We start from the raw sequence: 12,278 nt of genomic DNA, 5'->3' as shown, positions 1-12,278 counted from the left end.
ATTAGAGTCTATTTCCTTGCTGAACTCCCAATTTCTTCTCTCAGCTGACCTGCAGCTAGCAGTATTTTGAAAAGAAGGTTTCAGTATTGTTGCTTGTTTAACAGTGGCAAGCAATTCCCTCTCTGCATCTGCCAACATATCCTAGAGATGGAGCATGGAAAATTTTAGCCTAAAACACAGAACTACATGGCATTTCTAGATGCCCCAAAAAGAAGCTTTGCCCCAGTGAGAGTGATAATGGGTTGATGGAACATGACTGCATCTTATTTCTTATTCTGGACCTCACTGGCTTCATGATTTGCAATGTTTGCACAGCTGGAGTCTCCCTAGGGAGAAATGTAGGCTCTGGATTTGGGTGCTCTGCACTCCCAGTTACCCAGTGCAGTATTCCCAGTGTGCTGTAAACGGGAGCTAATTTGCAAACTCAACGCATGATGTGAGAGTCTGAGCTATGTTCAGAGCAGCCCAGGATATCTTCAGGGCGGTGCCTCAGAGTCTGTCTGGATCCCTTAATACAGCAACCAGATGTGCCCCAGCAGTCGCCTTTTATCTGGCCCCACTGCAACAGGGAGCATGGGAAGCGTGACCCCCAGGCTGGGCTCCCAGGGAGCAGGACTTACCCCCTGTTGTGAGATGGGAGCGTGGTGGCTTGGGGAAGGGATGCATTTGCTCACACTGATCTCATACCCATCCCTGCAGTGCCTGAAATTATACCTCCAGAAAATAAAGAGGTTTATCATATCTATATTTATTGAGCTTAGGGGAGCTCAAGACTGGAAGTGGGCAAACTGGATATTGGGGCATAGTAAAGCCCCAGACTCAGTAAACACGTGCTCCTAAAGGAAATGTCCTCCTCCATTTGGGATCATCTTTTCTCATGGAGGGAAGACAAAAGATACACTTCCTAAGAACAAATCTTTTGCAATCAGAGGAGTTTTGAATTATTTTAGTTTTCTGTACAAAGCGACTGTCTGACATACATGTTTTCACACATTTTATGTCTGACATTCACGTTGTGTCGGTGTCATGATTTAACCCCAGTTGGCAACTAAGCACCACACAGCCGCTTGCTCACCCTCCTGCCCCGCTGTGGGATGGGGGAGAGAATTGGGAAAAAAAAGTAAAACCCATGGGCTGAGATAAGGACAGTTTAATAGGACAGCAGCAGAAGAGATAATAATAATAATAATAACAACAACAACAACAGAATATACAAAACAAGTGATGCACAATGCAATTGCTCACCACTCGCTGACTGACACCCATCCCGTCCCTGAGCAGCGATCGCTGCCCCCCAGCCAGCTCCCCTGGTTTATATACTGAGCATGGCATCATATGGTATGGAACGGCCCTTTGGCCAGTCTGGGTCAGCCCCCCTGGCTGTGCTCCCTCTCAGCCTCGCCGTGCACCTGGCAGAGCATGGGAAGCTGAAAAGTCCTTGACCAGTGTAAGCACTGCTTAGCAACAACTCAAACATCAGCGTGTTATTGACATTATTCTCATACTAAATCCAAAACATAGCACTATACCAGCTACTAGGAAGAAAATTCACTCTGTCCCAGCCAAAACTAGGACAGTGGGATCAAGGATCAGCTTTTCGGATTGAATCTGATCTCCTCATTTTGCAGGGAAGCGTTGCAGCGCAAGGTACTGCAAAGGAAAAAGCCCTTTTGAATGTGTTTTGCTATGGCCCAAGCAACCTTGCTTTTAAAAACCCCAAAACACAAGAAAATATCAGTGATCTGCCACCTGTTGAAGCATTCCTGTTGTGTGTGAAACCTGTGAGTCAGAGGAGTCAAATGAAGGTGAAGAACTTGGAGCACAGACAAATTCAAAGCCCTTCTGAGCACAGCAAGTGATGGCTTGTGGCCCAATGCTATCTGCTGAAAGATGGGATTAGGGCAACAAAAATTCAGTTGATGAAAAGCCCTTTGGTTCCTGCACCCTGGAGAGAGAACTACAAGCACAGAGGCCGAGGCACTTCGCTCAGGCTCTTCACATGAGGGTGTCTAGCTAACAGCTACCATTAAAGTTATTTTGTGCTCCTCATTTCTCCTTCCAGCTAAAGACCTTTAGGAAACTAGATGTGCATGTGTAATTGAGAAAACTCAGCATCCTTGGACCTGGCAAGAAAGTCAGTACTCAGACTTCTCTCCAAATTGTCAAAGCAAAACTTTCAAGCTGTTGTGGGATGTCTAAGAGAAAGAGGCTGGACACCAGTCAGCTGAAAGGTGTTAACTACCATGGTGTCTGCCCTCAGTTGAGGGCCAGGAACAACCCATGCAATTATCATATGTAGATGCTCCTATTAGTTGTGTTTTAACACACAGATCAATGTAGAAAGGAAGGTGCAGTGAAAGATATATTTCACACAGGACTACTTCAAGCAACCACAGAGGAGAAGGAGAGAATTTTACCCCTCCTTGAAACCAAGAGCTGTTCACTAGCCAGCTAAGGCCAGGAGGTGGCTCCTAGATAAACAGAAAGAAGACATATCTAAGGACAAGGCAATAAACTTTGTTTTCAGCAAGAGCATCCAGACTGTCTCCTGGGTCAGGAACAAACAGGGTAGGTTTCAGGTGGGAGACTGGACCTACAGGGTCCCCTAAAAGACTTCAGAAGGAAGATTGGCAGTAAGAGCTAACATCCATCTGAGAAAAAAAGAGGGAGAGAAAGGGACAATCTGAAATGGGAGGCTCTCTTAAGTGGTACTGCAAGACTTCTCTGATGGAAATGGCTTAGCAGGAGATTTTTTCTATATATATGCGTTTCCCTGATGGAAGCTATCAAGTAGAAGCAGCTGACGCATGTCCCAAGGCTCTGACAACCACCCTGGCAGGAGAGAGAGAGCACGTCAGCTAAGCAAGGAAAAAGGAGGCTTTTCTGAAATAATTGCTGTGTAAGTAGATTAGATGTGGAGCTTGGGTGGGGTTTTTTCTTTTCTTTACTTTGGTGAAGTCTTTTAGAAACACTTACAGCTTGATTAGTATGGATTTTATAAATATTTACCTTTTATTATAAATTACATATATTATAAGTTGCATCTATTTATTATGAATAAATATTTTGCCTTTTATCTTAGCCTGGCTTGAGTGTGGTTTACGGTAAGGAGATAACAGAAACACATTCCTTGCGTAAGGTGAATCTAACATTCTTAACAAATGGATGGGTGTACAAGCCAGGTGGGGAACTGATAGAGCAAAAGTAAGAGGAGATTTGTTTAATTGGAGGAGACACTAAACTAATAAAAGTGCCCCAAAACGATAAGGTTTTAAGCTTGGGATGCAGGTAGCAGTCTAGCAGCAGAGTGGGGGCTACCCCATAAACTGCCCAGCATGCAGCCTGCCTGGGGGAGGTTTTGTGCATGTGCGTGCAGGGCAAGGGACTGGGGATGCAGAGGGACGAGGCTGGCTGTCTCGAGGGAAGAGTGGCTCAGCAGGAGCAGGGCAGAAGCAGGTCTGCTTGGGGAGCAGACCTCATGAGATGTCTGTGCAGATCTCCTGGGGGTGCAGGAGAGGAGCTGGTGGTGGCTGTGGTCATTGTGGGCAGCAGGGATGAAGGTGGGATCTCCGGGGCTCAGCTACAAGGCAAGAGAGAAGCTCAGGTCAGACGCAGTGTTTCAGCGCATGGATGAGACAGTAGAGAGGAGAAAATTAGGTATGTAAGGAACTGAGGGATCTTTTGGGATAAAGGCAAGCAATACAGAAATGAGAGACTGCAGCGTACCCAGACTAGAGCCAGGCTGGTGGCGCTGCAGAATGAAAGGTTTGCAGAAGAGTATTTAATTAGAAGCAACAGGGGAGCTGACGGGCATGGGAGAGCAAGTGGGCTGGACTGATGAGACCTGCGAGGGCAGTGAACTGACATCCAGTGCACCTCTGACAAGGCCAGCAGGGAAATAAAGCTGAACTGCAGTAACTAGGGAATGCAAATCCAACTGCCTGCAAATCCGGTTGTCTGGCACATGCTATCTTGAGTGACTGAGCAAAAGCAAATCTTACGTGTAATTCTGCACAGATCCTCAAAGCCCAAAATGAGACGGGGGAGCTGGAAGGTTTGGCATGACACAGCAACCCTGGTGCAAGGGGAACCTCAGAGACCTGCAGGAGAGAGGATAATCCATGGGAACCTGTGTTGCCATGCTACCAGCTTTATGGCAATGATAGTGTAGGATGCACAGGTGGAGGAGTGGCACTGTACATGAAGGACTACATAACTTCCAAGAGTGTAAAAATACTATGGCTAAAGAGAAGCACTACAGAGTCCTTGTAGGCAGACACCCCATACTCTAACAATAAGAATATGGTACTAGGAATGCACCTCCAAACTCCTCCTCATGATGATGATGATCGTCATCAGAAAATGCTTAGTGAGAGTAGGAAGCTGAAAGCAGGTAGCAATAGCAGGAGATTTTGGGTGCCTTTATAAACATACAATGCTGCAGCAGAACGAGAGATAATGTCTATATGCAACAAATGCCTGATCCCTAGAATAATTAGTCCTTCAAACAAATCCACAACACAAGATGCTATTCTACATTTCATCTTTACAGGTCCTAGGTCAAGCAGTTTTTAGTAGAGGGTGCCCTGTACTGGCAATCACAGTAGAGCTAGGTTTGGCAGTGTTGTGGGACAGAGAAGCAGTCCGAGAAGGAAGAAGCCTACATGATTTTGGGGGCTGTTTAGAAAAACAAACAGAAAATTCAACAAAACCTATGTTAGAAGCCTACATTCCAAAAGAAATAGATGTTTTAATAAATATTGAGCCTTATGTCTATCAGTAGAATAGTTGGCAGGACTATTACATGGAAAAGATCACCATTTAGAAAGCAGAAGGCTTGACCAAACGGGGAGAACATGAAAGCCTGTATAATGGCAGATCAAAGACAGAGAGAAACTAAGGGCATTAAAATTAAAAAAGTTAAAAGCACCTGGTAAAGGCTGCTCAAGCTGATAGTAAGTTTTGTAAACCCACTGAAAGATTAAAGACTGGTAGGGAATGTAATATTTCGAATTAACACTGAATTCATCAAAACTTGGCATTTTATTAACCTTCCTACATGCACAATAATAATTTTACAAAATCAAGAGTCTGACTTTTAACATCTTTTATTTTAAAAGTTTGCCATAAACCAAATATATATTTTTCATCTAGTTAAAAAACAAGACTCACTTAATCAGATTCAGAACTTGATTGTTATCTTCCATCTGGTAAACATTCCTAGTTACATAAATCTACTCTTTTTTCTGCCAAAAAAATTCTCAAGACCAGCTTTGTCATAGAGAAGTTTACTCAACGATCACAGCTTCTGGCAAATAAAAAGCTTACTGCGAGTAATAAGAAATAGAAGCAGGTTGTATTTTAATTATTGCAACCATTTTTATCTACATCAGAAAAAACAGACAAATTTTGTCCTACCTCAGCTCGTGTGCCTTCTGGTGTGTTCAGTATTTCCTTCTTCTGCTTGCTGTTGCTCACAGCTTTCAGTTTTGTTAGTGGAAAGGAAAAACACAAAAACTTGAAGCAAAACCCAAGTGCTATTTATGCAGAAGCCACAAAGAAGCAATGAGTAGTAGGAATGGGAAGTAAATCCTGATTAAAAGATCTTACATCTTAAAAGAGAAATGTTCTCAGCTTGAGGAGTGGTGCTAGCAATCACATGGCAATCTTTCATAATTTTCACCCAATGAAAGGGGTGCTGCAGCTACGTGGCTGCTGGGAAGCTTTCTGGATTTCTGTATTTGGGCCCAGGCTTCTATATATATACTTTCAATAATCAGGGTTACTCAAAATATTAGAAGAGATCCCTGTATGAACTTCACATGGATTGCTAGAGATGTAGTTCTTCGAATTACGGAGAGGACACATCCTGAGGTTACTTCCCAGTCTTTTCATGCAGAAATCACAGGAAATACAAAATTGTAAGCAGGCTGCTGGGAATTGATTAATTATCTCATTCAGGTCATAGTTCAAGGCTGAGTTTGCAGAGCTGAGGGACTAATTTTTCTTGAATTTTGATAGGAATGGAATACATAACTCTGTTAGGCCATGAATGAGTGGCTGCAGTGAATGCCGTACTCTCCCTTAACGTTTTACCACTTCTCGGTGGAGCAACACTGACTGCACAGATGGTTGCTCCTAGTGCACTGCAGTTGTGAAATAGATATCTGTACCTACTGTAGGTATAAGACCTCTTCTGTGCTGTCAGCACATGCAGGTGGACCAGACACATTCAAGTGCTTTCTGGCTGCTGTGTTGTATTTCATATTGGCAGCAGGTTAGGAGTCCACACCCGGTTGCTTAGCACAGCTCAGTGGATGGGGAATCTACCAAAAAACCTTCTCACCACCCACATTTATAGTTGTCTATGCCCCAAACTGCTTTGGATCATCGCATTTGTAATCTCTTCTCCATTGGCAACTTGTGCCTGATTCTCATTTATTGCAAGGGCTCTTCACTCTGGTTGTACACGTGGACTTGAGAACAGGCAAAACAGTCCTTTGGGTGTGGCCCCCATGCGGGGCTGTCCTGGTTTCAGCTGGGATAGAGTTAATTTTCTTCCTAGTAGCTGGTTTAGCGCTGTGGTTTGGATTTAGGATGAGAATAATGTTGATTACACACTGATGTTTTAGCTGTTGCTAAGCAGTATTTATACTGGTCAAGGACTTTTCAGCTTCCCATGCTCTGCCAGGTGCACAAGAAGCTGGGAGAGGGCACAGCCAGGACAGCTGACCCAGACTGGCCAAAGGGCCATATGAAGCCATGCTCAGTATATAAACTGGGGGGAGATGGCCAGGGGGCAGCGATCGCTGCTCGGGGACTGGCTGGGTGTCGGTCAGTTGGTGGTAAGCAATTGCATTGTGCACCACTTGTTTTGTGTATTCTTTTATTGTTGTTATTATTACAATTGTTTTCTCTTCCTCTGCTGTCCTATTAAACTGCCTTTATCTCAACTCACAGATTTTATTTTTTTTCCTGATTCTCTCCGCCATCCCACTGCGGGGTGGGGAGGAGGGTGAGCGAGCAGCTGTGCCGTGCTTAGTTGCCCTGGGGTTAAACCACATCAGGGGTCATGGTGGCAATGTGCAGTGACTGTGAAGACTTGTGTCACCAGAGCTCACAAATCCCTGTCCCCAGGGAGGAGGTACATACAGGCTGCAAGCAGCTTCGTGGGTGTTTTTTTTTTAGCATGGGGTTAAAAAAGTACATAGAAAACCAGCTGAGCTAGGAACTAGTCTAACACCTTCCATCTCTGGGGTGAGCACAAAAATCTATGAATGGTGTTTTTGGACATTTGCCTACATTTCCATTGACAGTGCAAAGTAAGCTTAAAAAGCTCCCTGACAGAGATCCACGTCAAGTGAATTGTCAAGGTGCAGCACGATGGTGAATTAGGACACTCCTGAGACCACTCCACTGGTGCCTAACTTAGACATTGCGAGATCTCGTGGCACCTAAGCCCGTGGACAGTCTCCTCTTCCAGCTGTGGTTGCACTGGCCGCTTTGGTTACCGTCCCAGCTGTTGCCCTGTCTGCCAAGATTTGCCTGCAGAGTGGCTCATGTGCGTGTCCCTAACCCTGTTCAGTCACTGAGGCATCGTAGACACCTGAAACAGGAGGTCTCTGCTCATGCAGCCCATATGGACTGAAGCAGGGTAGAAATGACCCCATGAGCAGCTTGGTGGGCAGATGAGGCCTTCGGGAGGAAGCTGTGACGTGCAGCAGAAAGCAGTGTGGGGTGCGACCGCTTCAGCCAGTGAGGCCACGGCCAAAGGACAGCCATGGCCTCAGGACAGCCATGGCCTCGGCATTTACATGGGAGATGCCCCGGTAACTCAGACTGCATCTTATCTGCAACTGACAGAGACTAATTTAGGCACTGCAGCAGCAGTCTGATGACATCTCTATCACATGGCACGCTGCGATAATCATTCTGGGACTGATAGGCAGGCTGTTCTCAGATACACAAGGTCAGACATCAAAACATATGTAAAAGTTAGACATTGATCACATTTTATTTTCCTGAATGTGCTTTGAGAACATCTCTTTCACCATATGATATGGTTATCTTCGTTGCCTGGATAATTTCTCACATTCACCTTCTTAAACGCCCTGCTTTCTGGAGAGTACCGTTTCCTCCATTTTATAAAGTAATTCTGCATTTTGCTTTTAGCCTGGCTTTGAATAAATGGGGTTGGCTGCCAACTCACCCTGCACCTGACGAGCTAGATCTGGAGTGACTGCTTGGGGGTTTTTAGAAACAGTCACTGGATGACTCAGCTTCCGAGGGGAGTTTATTACATTTCTTACTAATAAAAACTTCAGTAATTCTGGAGAAGGCATCCCAGAATATCATGAAGAATCTAAGACTTTCATCACAAGATGCTGTGTGCATATCACACATTCAACAGTTAACAGCCTAGACTATTTCTGAATTTTGGGCCCCATAAAATGCATAGACAGTCCAGGACGCAGCAGAGTGCAAACCACCCCTCTGGGCTGCAGCTGCTCTCTGTCCTGCCTCTGTTTCTGTTCCCTTTTGCATTTCTGGCTCCATGACAGCCCAGTTTCAAGGCAGAAAAGCAGCAGGGGGTGATTCATCCTTTTCCTTCCCCTTCCTCACAAACCGACTTCCCCTCCAGCCCTGCACAGGGGCACTGCCCACAAAGGAGGGCTCCACTCCCTCCAGCCCACCACCCCAGCAAGCAAAGCCACCGTTGCAGGCTCCGAATCCCCATTGCATGAAGAAGCCAAACTTCAGACCTGAAATAAGCACTGCAGGCCAGGTAGAAGCAAAAATTTAGACTGTCCTTCCCCTGTTCAGCATTTCCGATTGGCTAGTTCAAGTGTCCTCATGGGCTGAGCACTACCTGGTGGGAGTGCCAGTCATGGAGCCTGTCTCCCACACTCCCTGTATAGAGCATCTTGGACATTCCAAACACACATCGTGCTATCAGGTGCTCCATAGGGCCAGGCCTCCCCCCACAGCAGTACTGTGTCACCCTGAAGTCAGGTGAGCTGCTGTCTGAGGATGGGTCATTGTCTCGTGCATCCCTCGTTTGTTGCAGTCCTACCGGGCAGGCTCTCGTCCGCTTTGCACCGCAGCAGAGGGGGCCGAGAGCTGCCTGAAACCCACTCAGGTCTTGACGCACGTGCACAGCCCAGCAGACCCATGCAAGCTCATCAGCCAGCATTCACGGGGCATGGAGGGAGGCATTTGCATGCCATCTTGGCAGCCCCACTGCCACAGGGGCTGTGCATGGGAGACATGGCAATCCCCAGCACCAGGGGAGCTGGGGTAAGACGCCAAGTGTCCCAGGTAACCCAGAAGAAGGAGTCTGCGTATTTTTCCTATCACTCAGTCAATGTTTTGCTGTCTGCAGGCATGAACTTCCAGTGGCAGAGTTTCACTTTTTTCATGCCAAAGGATTTTTAGTAAAAATGGATCTGTCAAACACACAGAAGGGATTACCTCCATTGAAGATTTTAGCGCTGCATGTCTTCAACACGGCAGCTTAGCCTACTAACACATATCTATTTCCAGAGACTAAAATTACAAAGCCTGCATTCATTTTCTGTGCAACCCAGAAAAAAACAGCATCCAATGTTAGTAGCTCATCCACTGTCAGCCATAAGGCTGGATAGATGGGAAGATGAAAGTGACGGCTGCATGAAGAAGGGGGAAGAAGCAGGGGCAATTTCAGGAGGAATTATTCAGAAAGGAAAAGCGCAGAAGGTTTTCAAGCTGTTTCTTTTGCAACATTAGTAATCACAGCTTTTTTAATTGCTTGTGGTCCTTTCTTAACTGTTTGCTGTTCCTCATTAATGTACTGATGAGGGCAGAGGAACATTAATATATAGCTGGAATGGAAAAAGACATCTAATGTTGTTTCTGTGTAAAATAAACTGTGCCTTTTTAAGTATGAAGTACTAAAATTCGAAATGTGTTTTTGCCAGCTCCTCCAAAGGTGGCTGTGGGCCTTGGGAAGAATTGATTGTCTCCAAAAGCTGTGGAGCCGATGGCAGCTGGAAGCATTAATGCTCTTCCTGGAGAATAATCGATCCAGTCCTCCACTCTGAAAAGACTGAACCGGAGCAGGACAAAACACCAAACACGTTTCTAAGGCCTTCATCTAGAGCCCATTGAAGTCATTGGAAAGAACAGTGACTTTTTCAATTAAAATCTAAATAAGACAGCCTCAGAAACTGTGACTGGAAAGAAAGAACTCCTTTTTTTTTTTTCTTTTCAACTAGCTAAAAGCATTTCTGATCTAAAACGTGCAAGGTTGTCAGCATACCAGGTATATTCTACTTCTCTGTGTAGCCTACCTTTCTAAACCTTTCTCTCTCTACTTCTGCAGCCATTTCTCTACCTAGCAGTAACCACCATGATGCTGAAGTGACTTTCTGCTTGCATTATGCATTTTGAATAATTGCACAGCCTGCAACTGTAACCTTTCTTATTTCTCATTTGTGTGTTAGACATTACAGGATTGCAAACTGATGGGATAATGAAAGTGCAGAATTTGAAGGATTTGGCAATGAATCTAGTTATCTATATCTTAAGATTTAGTCTCCTAAAGACTTCTCATTTGTATATATTGGCACACGTATGCAATTCTACAGTTCCCCACGCACACAGCTCTGTGTTTTGGTCTGTGTTTGCCCCACATTAAATGTTCTGTGAATCCTGTGTTATTCTGCTGAACTCTCCCTTCATACAAATATAGAAACTCGAAGCAAAACAAACTTCCTTTCTTCTCTTTTTGCTGACTCTTTTATAATATGCCTGACCTAACAGCTGGGTAAAAACCAACAACAACCTTCTAAAATCAGAATGACCAGATGTAGGTGCTCTGCATCTTATATCCAATGGCTAAACACCACTGTAAGATACAACTTGCAACTCCTTCCACATAGGCTCCAACTACCACCAAATCCACTTTCAGATCAATGTAATCATTGCTAATACTTAGCAAAAACATTATCACTGACAACGATGTGCCTCACTGCAGCTCCATTCCCTAACCCCAGCATCTTCATGCAATTCTCTTTTTTTACTGTAGTCTCTTTGCTTCCTTATTCAATGCATTTCCAGTGCTACTTCATGCTTTCTCTGTATGCGAGGGGGGTTGTGATGTCCATATACAATAGGTGTAAGTGTAGCTGCGTGTATGCATTTATATGCAAGCACTTAAAGAGAACCCATTTGTGTGCATGTGTATTTGCAATGTAAACGCATATGTACATACACACGCTCGATTAAAAGCTTGAACTCAAGCATCAAGGCTAAATTGTGTTGACCAGAATTTAGGGAGCCATGGGAGGAAGTGTGGGACGCAAGTCCCCCGCTCTTTTCATCCAAAGCTGATGGCTTTCATCTGCCGGAGGTCCCTTTCCTTTCCCCAGAGCACGTGGGAGGTTCTTCTTCCAGGCACTGGCCACAGCTGACACAAAAAATAAATTTAAATTTTTGTCCTCAGTCTGGATTTTAACGATGTTTCTTCAGATAAAACTCAGCTGGGGTTAGATCTCAGTGACCACATTTTCTATTCTATTGGCTTTGGGGAATGTTTTAGGGTACTGTGCGCTGTTTGATACTTTTTAAACTGTATTTTAAAATATCATATAGTCTATATATGTGATTTTGAAGAAGATAATAACATGACCTTTTGTCCCAGTTTTTTACTCAGAATTTTAGGAAAATATCTAAGTGTCTATGATGGGTCATAAATACATTGTAAAAAAATGTCCATTTATAAATGAAATTTCCAGCCTTGAAAGTTGCTTGGATTACATATTGCTTTTGTAATTAGTTTGCAACCAGTATCCCCCCAGATAAAAATGAGAATTAATTTAAGCTCATCTTTGTCACAGACTACCTGCTTTTGTGACATGACTTAGTGAAATCCTCTTTACAGGCATATACTAAAAACAAGACTGTCTGAGCAGGGCTGGGTGTGGTGGTGACAAGGATGGGAGAGGGAAGGGGAAGTTCTGCAGCAGCAGGTTCCTCCACCGTTACAAGATGGGGATCGTTCAAAGGGAAACCCATCACCCGCACATCCCACCCTGCCACGCACTGGAAAGTCGCCATCCTGAGCTGATTAATGCAATCGTTGCCCTTTACCTTAGACGTTTAACTCTGAACTCTGGGTTTCTTTGCAGAAGAGAAGAGAAGCAGCCCAGGGTGTGCTGTCAGCCGACATGTGCCCAGGCACCAAGCCCAGGAGCATCTCAGCACCCATCTTTGTGGTTGGTTGTCACCAGGTGACCTTG

The 12,278-nt window shown here is 44.8% G+C and overlaps 1 protein-coding gene across 6 annotated transcripts in view; it reads right to left on the bottom strand.

Moving 5' to 3' along the window:
* Positions 1 to 12,278, bottom strand: part of CYSLTR2 (cysteinyl leukotriene receptor 2) — a 61,010-nt gene that overhangs the window by 6,529 nt on the left and 42,203 nt on the right. Inside the window, exons 1-3 of one of the 6 annotated variants that reach the window (XR_015704646.1) lie at positions 5,419 to 5,661; positions 4,002 to 4,100; positions 3,066 to 3,580 (exon numbers count right to left, since the gene is read on the bottom strand). The exons of 3 other annotated variants lie outside the window; for them this stretch is intronic. The gene's annotated coding sequence lies outside the window, so the exon portion shown is untranslated. Of the gene's footprint in view, positions 1 to 3,065; positions 3,581 to 4,001; positions 4,101 to 5,418; positions 5,662 to 12,278 lie in introns of those variants that run through there. 2 more of the 6 variants (XM_087756978.1, XM_087756979.1) reach the window with 2 other exon arrangements.

The sequence above is a fragment of the Nipponia nippon genome, unplaced genomic scaffold (assembly GCF_047370975.1).
Source record: "Nipponia nippon isolate SJK-2023a ecotype South Korea unplaced genomic scaffold, ASM4737097v1 scaffold_2, whole genome shotgun sequence".
Classification (NCBI taxonomy): Eukaryota; Metazoa; Chordata; class Aves; order Pelecaniformes; family Threskiornithidae; genus Nipponia; species Nipponia nippon.
This window is presented reverse-complemented; position numbering and strand designations above follow the sequence as displayed.